Source organism: Chiloscyllium punctatum, chromosome 22 (assembly GCF_047496795.1).
Source record: "Chiloscyllium punctatum isolate Juve2018m chromosome 22, sChiPun1.3, whole genome shotgun sequence".
NCBI classification, from domain to species: domain Eukaryota; kingdom Metazoa; phylum Chordata; class Chondrichthyes; order Orectolobiformes; family Hemiscylliidae; genus Chiloscyllium; species Chiloscyllium punctatum.
The window spans coordinates 60,262,857-60,282,868 of NC_092760.1; the positions used below are offsets into that span (position 1 = coordinate 60,262,857).

Below are 20,012 nucleotides of genomic sequence, written 5' to 3' on the forward strand. Positions count from 1 at the left end.
GCGAGAACACAGGTGCATCGGGTAACCAGGAAGTCTAATGGAATGTGGGCCCTTATTTCAAGGGGGGGTTGGAGTGTAAGAGAAGGGATGCACTGCCTGGGAAGGTAATGGAGGCTGGAAGCCTTACAACTTTAAAAATTATTTGTATGAGTATTTCAAATATCAAAACTTTCAAGGATATGGGACAAGTCCAGGAAGTTGGGATTAGGGCATGTTCAGTGGTAGTTATGTTGATGCAAACTGGATGGGATGGGGCTGTATCAATCTATTGTAACTGTATACGGTGCTGGTGAGAGCACATCTGGAATACTGAGAGCAGTTTTGGTTCTCTTATTGAAGAAAATATATTATTTCATTGGAGGCAGTTCAGAGAAGGTTCATGTGGTTTGTTTTGCCTCAATCTTTGTCAAAGCTTGGTGAGAGCTTTGTACTGAACTAAATCCTTAGTTTGAATTGTTCCCTCACAGTGATTTTCAATCTTGTGAGACCTGTACCATTGCTGGTGGTCACTACAATGTGAGTCTCCAGCAGTTCAGAGATACATCAACCGGGGCTCCCAATCTCATGACACCTCTATATTTCACTTTTACTCAATAAGGTAGTATGATGTGAAATAGCTGCCTGGAAAGATGGTGGAAGGACATTCAACAGCAACTTTCAAATGGAATTGGATAAATACCTGAGGGGAACAATTTACAGGACTATGGGGAAGGAGCAGCGAAGTTGCACAAAACTGGATAACAATTTTCATCAACTTCCAGCAAAGCCAAAATTATTGCCCATCTCTAATCGGTCACAAGAAGGTGGGGATGGGCAAACTTATTCAGCACCTGATTCTGAGGCACAGCATCAGGAACACACACCTCACTGAAGATATCATCTTGACCCACTGAAAGAGTAGCAATTTAGTACAACTGAATGGCTCGCGAGGCCATTGAAGGGGGTCAACCACATTGCTGTGTGTCTGGAGTCACAGATGGAGATTGCATTCCAATGGCAGGTTTCATCCAATAAACAATAAATATTTGTGTAGCCCCTTTATTGTAATGAAATGCTTCAAGCGCCTTCACAGCAACAGTATAAAATATATTAGGCCAGGTGATCAAAAGCTGGGCCAAAGAGGTGGGTTTGAAGAAGAAAGGCAAGGTAGAGAGATCCGTTTATATGACACCCTGTAATTTCATAGTCATCATTACAAAGTCTACCATTTTATTCCAGCCTTATTTTAAATTAACTGAATTTAAATTCTCCAACAGTTGTGATGGAAATTGAACATGGCTCTGAAATCAACAGATTACAAATCCGGTGACATCACCATTATGTTGTAATGTCCCTCTTTCAAACAGTAGCACAGGCACGTGTGCCAAATCATCTCCTTCTGTGCTTTATTATTCTATAAGCCTCAATGGTTGCTGGTTTAAGTGTATCCGTTGTGTTTTATGGGCTGTGGGAGGTCAGTACGTTGGGAGTTGGCAACGTGGGCACATTTCTCACTTGATACAAAAACAACTTTGGTCGTAATTGGCAGTACACCCTTGTTTTTTCGAGGCTAACCTTGACAAACCTCTTTTTATCCCTTCAGTACTCACCCAGCTGACAAACCAACAGTCAAGAACAAACATTAAAAGGAACTCATTAAACCACTTGCCAACTACAGATTAGTCAAGTCAGCAGACAAGCAATAAAATCTACATCATACTGTGCAAACCTAATAAAAAAACACCACTAACAAACCAGCATTAAATCGTGCTGTGTTATTAAATTAACATGAGAATACAGAGGAACTTGGGTTGATCTTGGATTCCAGCAACCTCGAAATGTAACGGAGTTGATTAAAAGTACTTTAAGCCTAAAGAAGAAAGTTATAGAGACCCCTAAATTACAGTGGGGAAAGTGAAGCGATTGGAAAGTTTAATATTGTCTGTGCCTGACAGACCCTGGAAAGGCACCAGGTCATAGCCCAGAATCTGCTCAGTTGATTTGTCTCAAATAATCCGAGATTAGGACGACAAAGTGTTCTTGCACAAAATGGGGAGAACAGCGTACACAAAGTGATAAACCTCTCCATGAGTTCGGTGGGGATGTGATCATGTGTGGGATGGAATGGGTTGTGATTGTGATTATGAACCAGTGGGCAGAATCCTATGTCCTCCTCAAAGGTTAGTTTGGTTGGAGTTGGGGACATAGTTTGTGAGAAGATTTGTAGCTCGGGTGCTCGTTGTTGTGGTTCTGTTGGCCGAGCTGGGAATTTGTGTTACAGACGTTTTGTCCCCTGTCTAGATGACATCCACAGTGCTTGGGAGCCTCCTGTGAAGCGCTTCTGTGATGTTTCCTCCGGCATTTATAGTGATTTGTACCTGCCGCTTCTGGTTGTCAGTTCCAGCTGTCCGCTGCAGTGGTCGGTATATTGGGTCCAGGTTGATGTGCTTCTTGATTGAATCTGTGGATGAGTGCCATGCCTCTAGGAATTCCCTGGCTCTTCTCTGTTTGGCTTGTCCTATAATAGTAGAGTTGTCCCAGTCAAACTCATGTTGCTTGTCACCTGCGTGTGTGGCTACTAAGGATAGCTGGACGTGTCGTTTCGTGGCTAGTTGGTGTACATTTAATTAGTGGGGTGGGGGGTGGGATAGGGGAGAAGGGGGAAGCATTCCCCTCTCCAGTTGGAGTCTCCACCCAAATTGAGTCAGAAAGGCTCATTGATGGCCTTTTTGCCCCACCACAGATTGAAGCAATTCATCCCAGTCAGCAGCCTCCTCCTGCCACTGTTTGTATAAATCCAGCAGCACTGAGAGACCAATAAGCAAATTCTGTCACAGCACTCAAACTTACTCAGTGCCTAATTCAAAGACACAGCATCAGCATTGCAGGGTGCACTGAAAACTACTGACCTGCACCTTGCTGCCAACCTTCCCCCTCCTCCTCCTCCTGCAAATCCCACCCCACAACCCCCTTCCCACTACTGACCTCTGACCTAGCAGTTCCAGATGAGTACATTTATGCAACAATCATCACCTTCCCTGTGATGCTGCTGAAATAAACATTTACAAACCTCAGTGCATACATATTATGCATTAGTTATATGCACACGCATGTACAGACAAACTCAATACCTTGACTATTGCCAACTGACATGTCTATATCTTTCTAGCTGCACACCAACAAAGGCACATCCATCAAGAGAGACCCTACCTCTGAGGTTTGTCAATATAAGGCATGGGCTCAGGAAAATCAGGAGTGTCAAGGCAAGGTTATGAGGGACCAGGCAAGAAAATAGTGTGAAGGTCACAATCAAAACAGCCATAAACTTACTGAATGATGGAACAGGCTTGAGGATCCAATCTTCCTATATCTCAGGTCGGCACCATCTTTGATACAGGCACCTGTCCAGGAATTGGCTGGCTCTGACTCAAAGGCTTAAAGCTTGGGCTGGAAATGCAATCGCTGAAGTTGTAACACCAACAAATGCAGTCTTCATGTTACATCTTTTATACAGGACATAGTTCTGCTGCATATTGTTACAAAGAGGCTTCATATTTAAGTTCTCTTGGAGAACTTCGAAGTTCTAAATTGGAGAACTTTGACAGTATTAGGCAAGAACTTTCGAAAGCTGATTGGAGGCAGATGTTCGCAGGTAAAGGGACGGCTGGAAAATGAGAAGCCTTCAGAAATGAGGTAACAAGAATCCAGAGAAAGTATATTCCTGTCAGGGTGAAAGGGAAGGCTGGTAGGTATAGGGAATGCTGGATGACTATAGAAATTGAGGGTTTGGTTAGGAAAAAGAAGGAAGTATATGTCAGGTATAGACGGATAGATCGAGTGAATCCTCAGAAGAGGATAAAGAAAGTAGGAGTATACTTAAGAGGGAAATCAGGAGGGCAAAACGGGGACACAAGATAGCTTTGGCAAATAGAATTAAGGAGAATCCAAAGGGTTTTTACAAATATATTAAGGACAAGAGGGTAACTAGGGAGAGAATAGGGCCCCTCAAAGATCAGCAAGGCGGCCTTTGTGTGGAGCCACAGAAAATGGGGGAGAAAGTAAATGAATATTTTGCATCAGTATTTACTGTGGAAAAGGATATGTTAAATATAGACTGTAGGTAAATAGATGGTGGACATCTTGCAAAATGTCCAGATTACAGAGGAGTAAGTGCTGGATGTCTTGAAACGGTTAAAGGTGGATAAATCCCCAGGACCTGATCAGGTGTACCCAAGAACTCTGTGGGAAGCTAGAGAATTGCTGGGCCTCTTGCTGAGATATTTGTATCATCGATAGTCACAGGTGAGGTGCCGGAAGACTGGAGGTTGGCAAACGTGGTGCCACTGTTTAAGAAGGGCGGTAAAGACAAGCCATGGAACTATAGACCAGTGAGCCTGACCTCGGTGGTGGGCAAGTTGTTGGAGGGAATCCTGACGGACAGGATGTACATGTATTTGGAAAGACGAGGACTGATTCGGGATAGTCAACATGGCTTTATGCGTGTGAAATTATGTCTCACAAACTTGATTGAGTTTTTTGAAGAAGTAACAAAGAGGATTGATGAGGGCAGAGCAGTAGATGTGATCTATGTGGACTTCAGTAAGGCGTTCAACAAGGTTCCCCATGGGAGACTGATTAACAAGGTTAGATCTCATGGAATACAGGGAGAACTAGCCATTTGAATACAGAACTGTCTCAATGGTAGAAGACAGAGGGTGGTGGGGGAGGGTTATTTTTCAGACTGGAGGCCTATGACCAGTGCAGTGCCACAAGGATTGGTGCTGGGCCCTCTACTTTTTGTCATTTACATAAATGATTTGGATGTGAGCATAAGACGTACAGTTAGTAAGTTTGCAGATGACATCAAAATTGGAGGTGTAGTGGACAGCGAAGAGGGTTACCTCAGATTACAACAGGATCTGGACCAGATGGGCCAATGGGCTCAGAAGTGGCAGATGGAGTTTAATTCAGATAAATGCGAGGTGCTGCATTTTGGGAAAGCAAATCTTAGCAGGACTTATACACTTAATGGTAAGGTCCTAGGGAGTGTTGCTGAACAAAGAGACTTTGGAACGCAGGTTCATAGTTCCTTGAAAGTGGAGTCACAGGTAGATAGGATAGTGAAGAAGGCGTTTGGTATGCTTTCCTTTATTGGTCAGAGTATTGAGTAGAGAAGATGGGAGGTCATGTTGCAGCTGTACAGGACATTGGTTAGGCCACTGTTGGAATATTGTGTGCAATTCTGGTCTCCCTCCTATCGGAAAGCTGTTGTGAAACTTCAAAGGGTTCAGAAAAGATTTACAAGGATGTTGCCAGGATTGGAGGATCTGAGCTACAGGGAGAGGCTGAACAGGCTGGGGCTGTTTTCCCTGGAGTGTTGAAAGCTGAGGGGTGACCTTACAGAGGTTTACAAAATTATGAGGGGCATGGATAGGATAAATAGACAAAGTCTTTTACCTGGGGTCAGGGAGTCCAGAACTAGAGGGCATAGTTTTAGGGTGAGAGGGGAAAGATATAAAAGAGACCTAAGAGGCAACTTTTTCATGCAGAGGGTGGTACGTGTATGGAATGAGCTGCCAGAGGATGTGGTGGAGGCTGGTACAATTATAACATTTAAGAGGCATTTGGATGGGTATATGAATAGGAAGGGTTTGGAGGGATATGGGCCGGCTGCTAGCAGGTGGGACTAGTTTGGGTTGGGATATCTGGTCAGCATGGACGGATTGGACTGAAGGGTCTGTTTCCATGCTGTACATCTCTATGACTTGAAGGATTTTGGAAAAAGTTTTATTTATTTTAAGACTTGTGGAAATACCTGAAGTGGCTTCTCCTGAACAGGTCATTGAAAGGTCAGTGGAGACATTGGAGATTTTCCTCTTGGGATCAAGGCTTCCAAGAAATCACTGATAAATCAAGTGATAACAGCATTCTTTGTTGTAGATCTTACTAGGACTGTTCTGAATTGTGACTAGCTTGGAGAGGTTCCTGTTTTACCTGATTCAGATGGAAGAAAGACTGGTAAAAACTAGCTGCCCCGCTGATCTCTATTTCTGAATTGAAAACCTTTTTAATGAACTCAGAATGAAACTATTAGTTCTTTTGAAACAGTGAAAATCATATCTGCAACGGGTGTTCCTCCAAAGCATTCTATGCTTTTGCTTTTACCTTCAAGATTAATCCTCTGACAAGTGTTTTTTTTTCAGAAAGCCAACCACTGCAGATAATTGTTTTTTCTCTACTTTCTGAGAATGTGCATTTTTTTTGGAAAATTTAGAGGGGCAAGCATTCATGCTTCTATATCACTGACTGTGTTTGTTAACCAATTATTGCAATTTTATTGAATAGTTTTGATTGTAAACCAGAAATTGTGTTTATTGAGATGCCTGGCTCATAGATCTTGTGTGTTGAAAACCTAATACAGATAAAGGCATTTTTATTTTAAGTTGCGACTCGTGGAGTAGACTGGTGTGACTATACATTCCTCCAGCCTCGATCATAACAATATCCAGGCTGTTATAACTTCTGTTTTCTCTGTGCTCCTTAGTGTATATATTTTGTCACATTTCTTACCCAATCCTCCTCTTACCATGTTCCAGATTTGACTCCCTCAGAAATAAACCTTCAGCATCCCTCGGTGTCAGCCTTGATATATTCTGTAGGGTTTATTGATGTACATAACAGGCAGAACTGCCAATTGGCCCATCCCACTTTCTCATGAACCATCCTGGTAAGGGGGAGGGGTTGCTAATCTGGCCAATCATCTTCCACTCCAATTTGTTCCTTGAATATGTAGGTTCTGCCAGTGGATCAGCTCTCACCAACCCCATCTGCATTTCCCTCCAAGTATCCATTCACTTGTGAACAAGGCCCTTGCCACCAATGAACTTACTGTGATAACCTGATCATCATCCTAGTCTTTTAAGGAAACCTGGCGGAGAGGTGATGATACCTTCCTCCCCCCCCCCCCCCCCCCCCCCCCCGCCCTTTCAAACCTTCCTGCTTGGCTACATCTTCCACCATTTGCTCATACCAATATCATAATGACTGAGCAGTGTTCTTCATCAAATAAAAACCAAAAGAACTGTGGCTGCTGTAAATCAGAAGCAAAGCAGGTCTGAAAGCATCTGTGGAGAGGCATCAGAGTTAACGTTTTGGGTCGCATGTTCCTTCCTCAGAACTGGTTCTGAGTTCTAAACTCTAGTTCTGAGGAAGGGTCACTTGACCTTAACAGTTAACTCTGATTTCTCTCCACAGATGCTGCCAGACCAGCTGAGCCTTTCCAGCAATGTCTGTTTTGTGTCACACCATGGCCTGAGTCATTATTGCTCTGGTAGATTACATTAGATTAGATTCCTACAATGTGAAAACAGGTCCTTCGGCCCAACAAGTCCACACCGACCCTCTGAAGAGCAACCCACCCAGACCCATTCCCCTACATTTACCCGTGACTAATGCACCTAACACTACGGGCAATTTAGCATGGCCAATTCACCAAATGCACATCTTTGGACTGTGGGAGGAAACCGGAGCACCCGGAGGAAACCCACGCAGACACGGGGAGAATGCAAACTCCACATAGACAGCTGCCCGAGGCAAGAATTGAACTCGGGTCCCTGGCGCTGTGAGGCAGCAGTGCTAACCACTGAGCCAAAGTTGCTCTGCCTTTGAACATTTCACCCTGTTTCATCCCTGTTACCTCATTCAAAATCCTCATTCCTTGCATCCTCTCAAGAACATTAAAAGAGCTCTCACTGAGATATCTTATTTCTTTCTTTCCCCAGCCTCTGCACCAAACCATTTCTCAATTTCCATGACTTCAAACTCCATTTCAACACATAATGGTCTCTCTTCTGAGTTCACTGCCTTCTTATCGTCTCAAAATCTCTTCATTCATGTAAATCCCCCCAGCCATGTTACACCTTTCACTGCCATAGCTACCAAGAATCTATCCTTCTCTGCCTTCCAAGTACTCTGCTTCCACGACCTTTTCGGGAAGAGAGTTCCAAAAACTCATGACACACTGTGGCAAAAGAATTGAGCTTCATCTTTGTTTTAAATAGAAGCCCCACTATTTTTAAACTGTGACTCCTAGCTCTATATTCTCAATAGGTGGAAATATCCTCTTAAAATCTCCACTGTCAAGGACCCTCAGGATCTTATGTATTTCACCCAAATCGTTTCTTACTCTTCAAAACTCTAGTAGATACAAACTGAACCCATCAACCTTTCCTCATGGAATAATCTATTTATTCCAGGTATTGGTCTAATAGACATTCTCTGAACTGCTTCCAATCCATTTACATACTTCTTGAAATGAGGTGACCAATACTGTGGGAGAAAATGAGGACTGCAGATGCTGGAGATCAGAGCTGAAAAATGTGTTGCTGGAAAAGCGCAGCAGGTCAGGCAGCATCCAAGGAGCAGGAGAACCCACATTTCGGGCATTAGCCCTTCTTCAGGAATGAGGAGGGTGTGCCAAGCAGGCTAAGATAAAAGGTAGGGAGGAGGGACTGGGGGGAGGGGTGTTGGGAATGCGATAGGTGGAAGGAGGTTACGGTGAGGGTGATAGGCCAGAGAGGGGGTGGGGGCGGAGAGGTCGGGAAGAAGATTGCATGTCAAGAAGGCGGTGCTGAGTCCGAGGGTTGGGACTGAGATAAGGTGGGGGAGGGGAAATGAGAAAGCTGGAGACATCTGCATTCATCCCTTGTGGTTGGAGGGTTCCTAGGCGGAAGATGAGGCACTCTTCCTCCAGGCGTCGTGTTGCCATGGTCTGGCGATGGAGGAGGCCAAGGACCTGCATGTTCTTGGCGGAGTGGGAGGGGGAGTTAAAGTGTTCAGCCACGGGGCAGTTGGGTTGGTTGGTGCGGGTGTCCCAGAGGTGTTCTCTGAAATGTTCCGCAAGTAGGCGGCCTGTCTCCCCAATGTAGAGGAGGCCACATCGGGTGCAGTAAATGATGTGTGTGGAGGTGCAAGTGAATTTGTGATGGATATGGAAGGATCCCTTGGGGCCTTGGAGGGAAGTGAGGGGGGAGGTGTGGGCACAAGTTTTGCATTTCTTGCAGTTGCAGGGGAAGGTGCCGGGAGTGGAGGTTGGGTTGGTGGGGGGTGTGGACCTGACGAGGGAGTCGCGGAGGGAGTGGTCTTTCCGGAACGCTGAAAGGGGAAGGGAGGGAAATATATCCTTGGTGGTAGGGTCTGTTTGGAGGTGACGGAAATGACGAAGGATGATCTGATGTATCTGGAGGTTGGTGGAGTGGTAGGTGAGGACCAGTGGAGTTCTGTCCTGGTGGCGATTGGAGGGGTGGGGTTCAAGGGCGAAGGAGCAGGAAGTGGAGGAGATGAGGTGGAGAGCATCATCAACCACATCTGAGGGGAAATTGCGGTCTTTGAAGAAGGAGGCAATCTGGGTTGTTCAGTATTGGAATTGGTCCTCCTGGGAGCAGATGCGGCGGAGGCGAAGGAATTGGGAATATGGGATGGCGTTTTTACAGGGGGCAGGGTGGGAGGAGGTGTAATCTAGGTAGCTGTGGGAGTCGGTCGGTTTATAGTGAATGTCCGTGTTGAGTCGGTCGCCCGAGATAGAAATGGAGAGGTCTAGGAAGGGGAGGGAGGAAGGGGGCTGCCAATGTAGCTGCCAGTGTAGCACCACCCCCCAGCTTTTCCTCCGCTACATCGATGACTGTATCGGCGCTATTTCGTGCTCCCACGAGGAGGTTGAACAGTTCATCCACTTTACTAACACCTTTCACCCCGACCTCAAATTTACCTGGACCGTCTCAGACTCCTCCCTCGGACTTTGCACCGCCTTCTTGACCTGCAATCTTCTTCCCGTCCTCTCCACCCCCACCCCCTCTCCGGCCTATCACCCGCACCTTAACCTCCTTCCACCTATCGCATTCCCAACGCCCCTCCCCCCCCCAGTCCCTCCTCCCTACTTTTTATCTTAACCTGCTTGGCACACCGTCCTCATTCCTGAAGAAGGGCTTATGCCCGAAACGTCGATTCTCCTGCTCCTTGGATGCTGCCTAACCAATACTGTACACAGTCTTACCAATGCTCCGTAAAACTGAAGCATAATCCTGCTACTCTTGTATTCATTCCTCTTCGAATAAACTGTTTACTAAATTACTTGCTGTATCTGCACAGTAAGCTTCTGTGATTCAGACACCAGGAGAACCAGATTCCTTTGCATCTCAGAGGTCTGCAATGTCTCTCCATTTAGATAACATGTTTTTTCATTTGTTCTACTAAAAAGGACAATTTTACATTTTTGCATATTATACTCCATTTACCACATCTTTGCCACCCACTCAACCTATCTATACCTCTTTGCAGCCTTCTCAAGTCTTCTTTGCTCATTACTTTCCTATTGATCTTTGTGTCTACAAGTTTGATACCAATACCTTCTTTCACTTCATTCAAGACATTTATAAAAATGTAAACAGTCAAGGTCCCAGTACTGATCCTTGTAGCACACCACTCATTATATTTTGCCAACCTGAAAAAGACTCATTTATGCCTACTTTTGGTTTTGTATTAGCCAGAAATTTTCTATCCATGTTAATATGCTACCTATGCCTGAAAGGTCGATTCTCCTGCTCCTTGGATGCTGCCTGACCTGCTGTGCTTTTCCAGCACCACACTCTCGACTCTTATATGCTACCTCCCACACTATGAACTGGACAACATGCAGGACAAAGCAGTTTGTTTGATTTTTGATTTTGAATGGGTTGCCAATCTTTAACATTCACTCCCTTCACCAATGGATGTTAGCAACAGTGTATATCTCCAGGATGCTCTGTAGTAACTCCAAATTTCCACCACAGCACCTTCCAGACCCACAATTTCTACCATTTATACAGACAAGAGAAGCAGATATAACGTAACACCATTTCTTGCAAGTTATCCGCCAAGCCAAGCATCATCCTGGCTTGGAAACTTATTACCACTGTTGCTGGATCAAAATCCTAGAGCTGCCTTCCAAACATCACTGTAGGGGTACCTATACCCGAGGGACTGCAGCAGAGCAAGAAGACATTCACTGCCTACCTTCTCAAGGGCAATTAGGAATGGGCAATACATGCTGTCTTAGTAAGCAAGACCCATAAACAATTTGAAAAAAATTCACAAGACCATAATCAGATAAAATTTAATACCACGGAGATATGAGGACAGGTGACCAAAGGTTTGTTCAAAAGGGTTTGTTTTATACAGTAGTGTGGGATAGAGATGGAAGGCTTACTTGCAAAGATTAGGGGTCCAGCCCACTGAAGGCATGGCCTCTAATGCTGGAGGACTAAAATATTGGATACATGAGAGATCAAAATTGCTGTGTTACTCCATTCATTTAACTTCAAATACAGTATCACAATGAATTCCCCTTATCACAATGCAGCTGCACTCGGGAGATTCCATCTTGGAGATTTGAGACAGACTCCCTCACATCTCAGGAGATAATGAATTGAATCAATCCTTTGTGTCATCTCAATCATTGTGGCAGCAACAAAAGGAATCAGATTTGCTTGTCTAGCTCTTAAGCACATTTCATTGTCACTAATCATTGATGATGAATCAAACCTCCCACTCTGACATCTGATGCTATTTGTCTTCTGCCTAAAGAATGTTCACTTTGATCAAAGAGACAGTTCAGAGAGGGCCATTGTTTGAAACCAAGCTGAAAATCTGCTGAAAACACACTGAATCAGGAGCAGGAATTGTGTTGAAGGTCAATGGAGATTCTGTTGACCTAAACACCCTGCAGTGAGTGGATCTTGGGCTGCTGATTATCTAATCTTTTTATTTATTGGTGGGGTTAGTGGAACCTATGCACCGGCAATGTTAAATGGTATGTGGAATTAGAAGCTCTGGTAGTGCAATACCAGAAGTTCAAAGTTTAATCAAAAAGCTGTGAATTGCTGGAGGAGTCCCATAACAAAAATCATTTTTTACCAATCCAAAAGAACATGCTTTTATATGGAGTCTTTTCATTTGCAAAATGTGAGGCTAGGCGTTCTGCAACAACTAACTCACCTCCGCCTTTCCTCAAAGCCCACCCACCACAAGGTACAAGTCTGGAGTGTAATGGAATACACTCCATTTCCCACACTGGATGAGTGCAGCTCCAAAAATACTCAAGAAAGCTTGAAATCATCCAGGATAAAGCAGCACACTTGATTATTTGCGGACATGGTGCCATTCAGTCCATCAGCCACTGACATTGTGAAAGCAGTCTGAACCATCTATGAGATGTACTGCAGTTACTCACCAAGGCTCCTTCAACAGCACCTTCCAAACCCACCACCTAGAAGGACAAAGGCAGCAGATACATGGGAACACAACCAATTGCAAGTTCCCCCTTCAAGCCACACATCATCCTGATTGGAAATACATCACCATTCCTTAACTGTTGCTGGTTCTAAATGCTTGAAATACGCGGATATCAGCAGTTCAAGAACGCAGCACACCACTACCTGAAGGACAATTAAGGACATGCAACAAATCTTTGCTTACGAGGAGATGCCGACATCTTGTGGAAAATATATATTTTTACAGGGATTGTTTCTGGGAAGCAGTCTTGCCTCTGAGTCAGAAGATAGTGGGTTCAAATGTCAAAGAAGAATGAAACACACCCAGTGTGTAACTGAGGGGGCATCACACCATGGGAGGGGTAGGACCAAGGGAGAGCTGCACCAAAGGAGCAGTACCGAGGGATCCCTGCGTGGTTGCAGGTTCTGTCTTTCAACTGTGATTAAAGCAAGACTGTGTTGCCTTTAAATGATCCCAAGGCCTGAAGAAATGCAACATGAGAGAAAGGAGAGACGTACTTCCTTATCGCAGCTTTTGCAACCACACAAAAACAAATTATCTAAATACTGAAAGAAAGAGGATGCTGTAAATCAGAAACAAAAACAGAGATTGCTGGAAAACCTCAGAAGGTCTGGCAGCATCTATGGTGAGAAATCAGAGTTAACGTATGGGATTCAGTGACCTTTCCTCAGAACAAATTATCTGGTCATTTGTCACATTGTTGCTTGTGGAATCCTGGTATGTGCAAATTGTCTTCCACTTTTGATAGAGCAGAGCGTACAATTTAAAAAGGCTTTACTGGCACAAAATGAAAGTCTTCAATTGGCCCGGTGCCTTTCACAAGCCCAGAAACCAGCTCCCAGCGGTTCCATTTCTAAAATCTTTCGAACCAAAGTCCTGGCCCAGGCGCAGCAACGCTCCTGCTCAGAGAGTCCCCTGGACGGGGGATTTTTCAAGACTAGCTCTTGCTCACAAAAACTGTTTGAATCACAGGCTATTTCTTCAGATTGAAAGTAGATATTAGCCCCAAATTGCAACACTTCACTTGCAGATGCTCCAACCAGTACCTTACCTGTGTCACCACCAGTGTGAATGATCATGAGCTGATGTGATCCCATGTTAATATCCCCAGTTTGAACATGCCCCACCAAAGATATATTTAGAGCCTCAAATGTTAACATGTCTCCAATGAGACACCAAGCTGATTTATCACAGACTGTGAACAAAGTATCATTACCTTGATATATGAAATATGGCCCACAAATTAGAAGGAATTCTACTGTTTATCTCTTTAAAAAAATAAATTTGTGCTTTAATAAGAGACTGATGGCCTCTCGTATAGCTCCAATCTGAAATCAAAACATCGAGAGCGTGAGTATGTGCACTTTGGATGATCTAAGTAGAGGTGAACTCTATTTAACCTCCAACAAAATGGAATAAATGCTATTAGTGCTGTTGCTCCTCTTTAATTATCCTTTAGCCAGACATTCATTAGTGCATCATTTACAGACAGCAACAGAGGGGCTGGACGTTTACTTGGGAAAAATCAGCTTTACCGTTAATCAGCTTTCAGAGGAATAAGAAGCTGCAGGATATTGTATTGAAAATGTTATTGCTTATGACAAGGGAATATTCTCTGGATATGTTTAATCCATGTTCTCAGTGGGTAAAGAAAATATGTTTATCCAGCACCTCCTACAGCTTCTGGATTTTCCAAAGTTGCTTCACAGCCAACAATTTCATTACTGTAATCACTGTTATATTGTAGGAAATGTGACAGTCAAGCTCCCACAAAGAGCAACGAGACACATATGAAATAATATGTTTTAGTAATACTGATTGAAGGATAAATATGGCCATGACAATGGAGCGAACGCCTCTACTCTTGGGATTGTTAAGAGGGAGAATGGGGCTTCTGTATCCCAGAGAACATCAGTATCTATGGAAGTGTACTGAGCCTGAAGAATTCTGCAAATCTTCTAAACCTGGTGGCAATAAATGTGGGCCAAGAGCATAGTCTTACCTCAAGTCAACATGCCCAGCATTAAGATGCAAATAACTCAAGATTATATATATGCATGACACCAACCTCCTGAACAAATTGTTCTATTCGGAACTCAGAGAATCTCTACAGTGTGGAAGCAGGCCATTTGACCCATCAAGTGCACACCAATCCTTGGAACAACATTCCATCCAGACTCACCCCCCTGCATTTCTCATGGCTATCCAACCTAGCTTGCACATTCCTGGACACTATAGGCAACTTAGTATGGTCAATCCAAATAACCTGCACATCTTTGGACTGTGGGAGAAAACTCACGCAGACATAGGGAGAACATGTAAACTCCATGCAGACAGTTGCCTGATAGTGGGATCGAGCTCAGATCCCTGGCACTATGAGGCAGCAGTGATAACCACTGAACCAGTGTGCCACTCAGTGACAACAGGAGCCTCCCAGTTGGACACTTTTTAGAGATGTCCTCAAAAGCATTCCTGAAGAGACCAAACACCCTCACCAATTCCTTCAGGGTCCTTGGCTTTTTAACAACTCATTCAAGTAATGAGGACATTGCTTGCTAGTGCAGCATTTATTGCCCATCTCTAGTTGCCCTTAAGCAGTGGTGATGAGCTGCCTCCTTGAATCGCTGCAGGTCATACTGTGTAGGTGGATCCCCAATGTCATTAGGAAGGATATTCCTGGATTTTGACTCAGCAACACTGATGGAATGGCAATGTATTTCCAAGTAAGGATGGTGATTGGCTGGGAAGGGAATTTGCAGGTAGTAGTGTTTCCATGTACCTGCTGCCCTTGTCCTTCTAGATGGAAATGGTTGTGAGTTTTGAAAGTGTTGCCTGAAGATCATTGATGAATTTCTGCAGTGCACCTTATAGATAGTATATACTGCTGTTACTGAGCATTGGTGGTGGAGGAAATGGATGTTTGTGGTGCCAATCAATCAGTCTGCTTTGTTCAGGATGGTTACAAGCTTCTTGAAAGTTGAGAGTGTGGTGCTGGAAAAGCACAGTAGGTCAGGCAGCATCTGAGGAGCAGGAGAATCGATGTTTCAGGCATAATGTTGTTCAAGCTGAACTCATCAACGCAAATGGGGAGTATTCCACCACACTCCTGAATGTATTGTAGATGGTAGACAGGTTTCGGGGAGTAAGGAGGTGAGTTACTTGCTGCAAGATTCCTAACCTCTGATCTACCCTTGAAACCACACTATTTACATGACTAATCCAGTTCTGTTTCTAGTAAATGGTAACCGTAGGATGTTGATAATGGAGAATTCAGTGATGGTAATACCATTGAATATTGAGGGCCTATGTTTAGAATCTCTGGATTAGACAAATGATCTTTGCCTGGCACTTATGTGGCATGAATATTACGTGCTACCTCAATCCAAAGGTGGATATTGTCTAGATCTTGTTGCATTTCAATATGGACTGTTTCAGTATCTGAGGAGTCACGAATGGTGCTGAATATTGTGCAATCATCAGCAAATATCCCCACTTATGACCTTACAATAGAGGGAAGGTCATCAATGAAGCAACCGAAGATGGTTGGGCCTAGGACACTACCCTGAGGAACTCCTGCAGCAATGTCCTGAGATGAGATTACTGACCTCCAACAACCACAAACATCTTCTTCTATGCTAGCTATGACTCTAACCAGTGGAGAGATTTTCTCCTGATTCCCATTGAACCTAGTTTTGCAAGGGCTCCTCAATGTCACACCTGATCAAATTCTATCTTAATATCAAGGGCTGTCACTTTCAACTCACCTCTGGAATTTAGCTCTTTTATCCATGTTTCAACAGAAGCTGGAATGAGGAACTGAATGGCCCTGGCAGAACGCAAACTGAGCATCAGTGAACAGGTCATTACGAAGCAAGTGTTGGTAATTCATGACTCCTTCCAAATCTTGACTGAGGATGGAGAGTAGGCAGAGATGCAATTGGATGGGTTAGATTTGCCCTGTAAACAATTTTTATAAATTCATTTATGCAATGAGGAAATCTCTATTGCCCAAGCGTGGTAAGGACAAGTCAGGGAACTATAGACCAGTGAGCCTGACGTCGGTGGTGGTCAATCCTGAGGGATCGGATGTACATGTATTTGGAAAGGCACGGATTGATTAGAGATAGTTAACCTGGCTTTGTGTGTGGGAAATCATGTCTCACAAACTTGATTGAGTTTTTTGAAGAAGTAACAAAGAGGATTGATGAGGGCAGAGTGGTAGATGGGATCTATATGGACTTCAGTAAGGCGTTCGACAAGGTTCCTCATGGGAGACTGGTTAGCAAGGTTAGATCTTACGGAATCCAGGGAGAACTAGCCATTTGGATACACAACTGGCTCAAAGGTAGAAGACAGAAGGTGATGGTGGAGGGTTGTTTTTCAGACTGGAGGCCTGTGACCAGTGGAGTGCCACAGGAATCGGTGCTGGGTCCTCTACTTTTTGTCATTTACATAAATGATTTGGATGTGAGCAGAAGAGTTAGTAAGTTTGCAGATGACACCAAAATTGGAGGTGTAGTAGACAGTGAAGAAGGTTACCTCAGTTTACAACAGGATCTTAACCAGATGGGCCAATGGGCTGAGAAGTGGCAGATGGAGTTTAATTCAGATCAATGCGAGGTGCTGCATTTTGGGAAAGCAAATCTTAGCAGGACTTATACACTTAATGGTAAGGTCCTAGGGAGTGTGGCTGAGCAAAGAGACCTTGGAGTGCAGGTTCAGAGCTCCCTGAAAGTGGAGTTGCAGGTAGATAGGATAGTGAAGAAGGTGTTTGGTATGCTTTCGTTTATTGGTCAGTGTATTGAGTACAGGAGTTGGGAGGTCATGTTACGGCTGTACGGGACATTGGTTAGGCCACTGTTGGAGTATTGCATGCAATTCTGGTCTCCTTCCTATCGGAAAGATGTTGTGAAACTTGAAAGGGTTCAGAAAGGATTTACAAGGATGTTGCCAGGATTGGAAGATTTGAGCTATAGAGAGAGGCTGAACAGGCTGGGGCTGTTTTCCCTGGAGCATTGGAGGCTGAGGGGTGACCTTATAGAGGTTAACAAAATCATGAGGGACATGGATAGAATAAATAGACAAAGTCTTTTCCATGGGGTCAGGGAGTCCAGAACTAGAGGGCATAGGTTTAGGGTGAGAGGGGAAAGATATAAAAGAGATGTAAGGGACAACTTTTTCACACAGAGGGTGGTATGTGTATGGAATGAACTAACAGAGGAAGTTGTGGAGGCTGGTACAATTGCAACATTTAAGAGGCATTTGAATGGGTATATGAATAGATAGGAAGGGTTTTGAGGGATATGGACCGGGTGCTGACAGGTGGGACTAGTTTGGGTTGGGATATCTGGTTGGCATGGACTGAAGGGTCTGTTTCCATGCTGTACATCTCTTTGACTCTATGACTTTATCTCTAGTTGCTCTTGTGAAGCTGGTGGTACAGGGCATCTATGACAATTTTCTTCATTGTTGGATAGATGCCAGTGTTGTTACTGCTCCATGAACAGCTACAGTTTTGGTTAAAAGTTGAGAATTTTCATTTGAGAAGGCAGCAAACAGATTTCATTGGGAACACGCAGAGGTGATTCTGAGGCATCAAAGAAAGTGTTCAAATCTCCAAAAATCTCACGTGCCCAATCCATCAAGCACCATGTGCCCGACATGTAGCAGTCAGCAAAAGGTACATTAGATCTAGCAGCCATCTCTGAACACAAAAAGACTGAAAGAGTAGGAAGACATCCTCAATATGGAGGGTCTAGCTAAGCAAAAAGAGCCTGCTGTGAAAGTCAGCGTTAGTGGTACTATACTCCAATGAGTGACACTGGATTTTCAACAGCAAATCATACTGTCATAGAAATATACAGCATGGAAACACCCTTCAGTCCAACTCGTTCATGCCGACCAGATATCCTAAATTAATCTCGTCCCATTTACAAACATTTGGCCCATGTCCCTCTAAACCCTTCCTATTCATATGCCTTTTAAATGTTGTAATTGTACCAGCCTCCACCACTTCCTCTGGTAGCTAATTCCATACACACACCACCCTCTGCATGAAAAGGTTGCCCTGTAGGTCCTTTTTATATTTCTCCCCTCTCATTTTAAATCTTTGCCCTCAAGCTTTGGACTCCCCTATGCCAGGGAAAAGACTTTGACTATTCACACTGTCCATGCCCCTCATGGTTTTGTAAACCTCTATAAGGACACCCCTCAGCCTCCAACGGTCCAGGGAAAACAGCCCCAGCCTATTCAGCCTCTCCCTATAGCTCAAATCCTCCAACTCTGGCAACATCCTTGTAAATATTTTCTGAACCCTTTCAAGTTTAACAACATCTTTCATATAGCAGGGTGACCAGAATTGAATGCAGTACTCTGAAAGTGACCTAACTAATGTCCCGTACAGCGTGACTCCCAAATCCTATACTCAATGTACTGACCAATAAATGCAAGCGTACCAAATGCCTTTTTCACTATGCTGTCTCCCTGTGATTCCACCTTTAAAGAACTCTGAATCTGCATCCCAAGGTCTCTTTGTTCAGCAACTCACCCCAGGAACTTCCCATTAAGTGTCTCAGTCCTGCCCTGATTTGCCTTACCAAAATGCAGCACCTCACATTTATCTAAATTAAACGCCATCTGCCACTCCTCCGCCCATCCTATCAGGTTCCTGTTGTAACCTCAGAGATAAACTCAGAGTGCTCTAAGTCAGTCAGTGAGTTCGAGTGAATGTGCAATAATACCTCAGTGATTGGGTTAAAGTGAATGTACAACAGTATCCCATTGAGTGAGTGAGACAGACAGATTGAATGTGCAAAAGACCCCCAGCGAGGAACTCTCAAGGAAAGGGAGTGCAGATGATATGGGTCATGAGTTTGACACTGAATGCAATTAAATAATGAGAAGTTCTGTATCGAAAACGGGAAATAAAGGCCTGTACTTCCATTACTTTAGATGTGAATTCTAAAAGCCTCGCCTGTGCTCCAACAGGTGGCTGTTTCCTATCATATACAAGCAACAGCTTTTACAATATGAGTCCCCTCTTCTTTTCCTAATTAACCCCCTGCATCCACCCCCCGCCGCCTTTGACATGACCTTCCTGCAGTGCTCCCACGCCCGGATCAACTGCTTGGACAGTAACAATCGCCACTTACCGTAGCGGGGCCTCAGCATTAACACTTGCAGCCGTGGCGCTGTCCTTTCAGACCGGCCTGTCTGCTTCTCCCAATGTGCTGCTGGTGCTGCAGCAGCACCGTGATCGCCACTCCACTGTGCTAAGCTGCATCACGTCGCCTTGGTTACACATTGTATCCGCTTTCAGAAGGGAAGGTTAGCCAATGGAGAGCCCCCTGCCCCTTTCATTGAAGAGATTAAGTGGCTGCCATGTGATGCTGGCGTTCCAGTCAGCGGGCAGTTTATGATCAGGGTTGATGTAAACACAGTAATTGTACCGCATTGCTTCTCACACTAATCCAATCTGATCCTGCATGCTCCAAAGCTAGACAGGTTCTCAGTCCAATTTCTGTTCGGTCAAAGTTTCAGACGACTTTGTTTTGAAACACGTTTAGTTTTCAATCTAACATAATACCTAAGCAAAGTTAAATCTAAAGAGATAATATGGCTACCAGATTGTAAAGTGGGTTCTCTAAAGCCCTGCAGATTTATAGGACTGTAAAAGCTAAGGGAGGGAGAGATACTCTACACTCTTG

At 44.2% G+C, this 20,012-nt stretch overlaps 1 protein-coding gene across 4 annotated transcripts in view; it reads right to left on the reverse strand.

The window, feature by feature from the left end:
- The window catches only part of LOC140493698 (ras association domain-containing protein 8-like), a 77,974-nt gene extending 58,334 nt beyond the window's left edge, over window positions 1-19,640 (reverse strand). Inside the window, exons 1-2 of one of the 4 annotated variants that reach the window (XM_072592444.1) lie at window positions 19,458-19,640; window positions 16,071-16,214 (exon numbers count right to left, since the gene is read on the reverse strand). The gene's annotated coding sequence lies outside the window, so the exon portion shown is untranslated. Of the gene's footprint in view, window positions 1-3,309; window positions 3,329-16,070; window positions 16,264-19,457 lie in introns of those variants that run through there. The other 3 variants (XM_072592443.1, XM_072592442.1, XM_072592445.1) reach the window with 3 other exon arrangements.
- Between the last annotated feature and the right edge of the window lie 372 nt (window positions 19,641-20,012).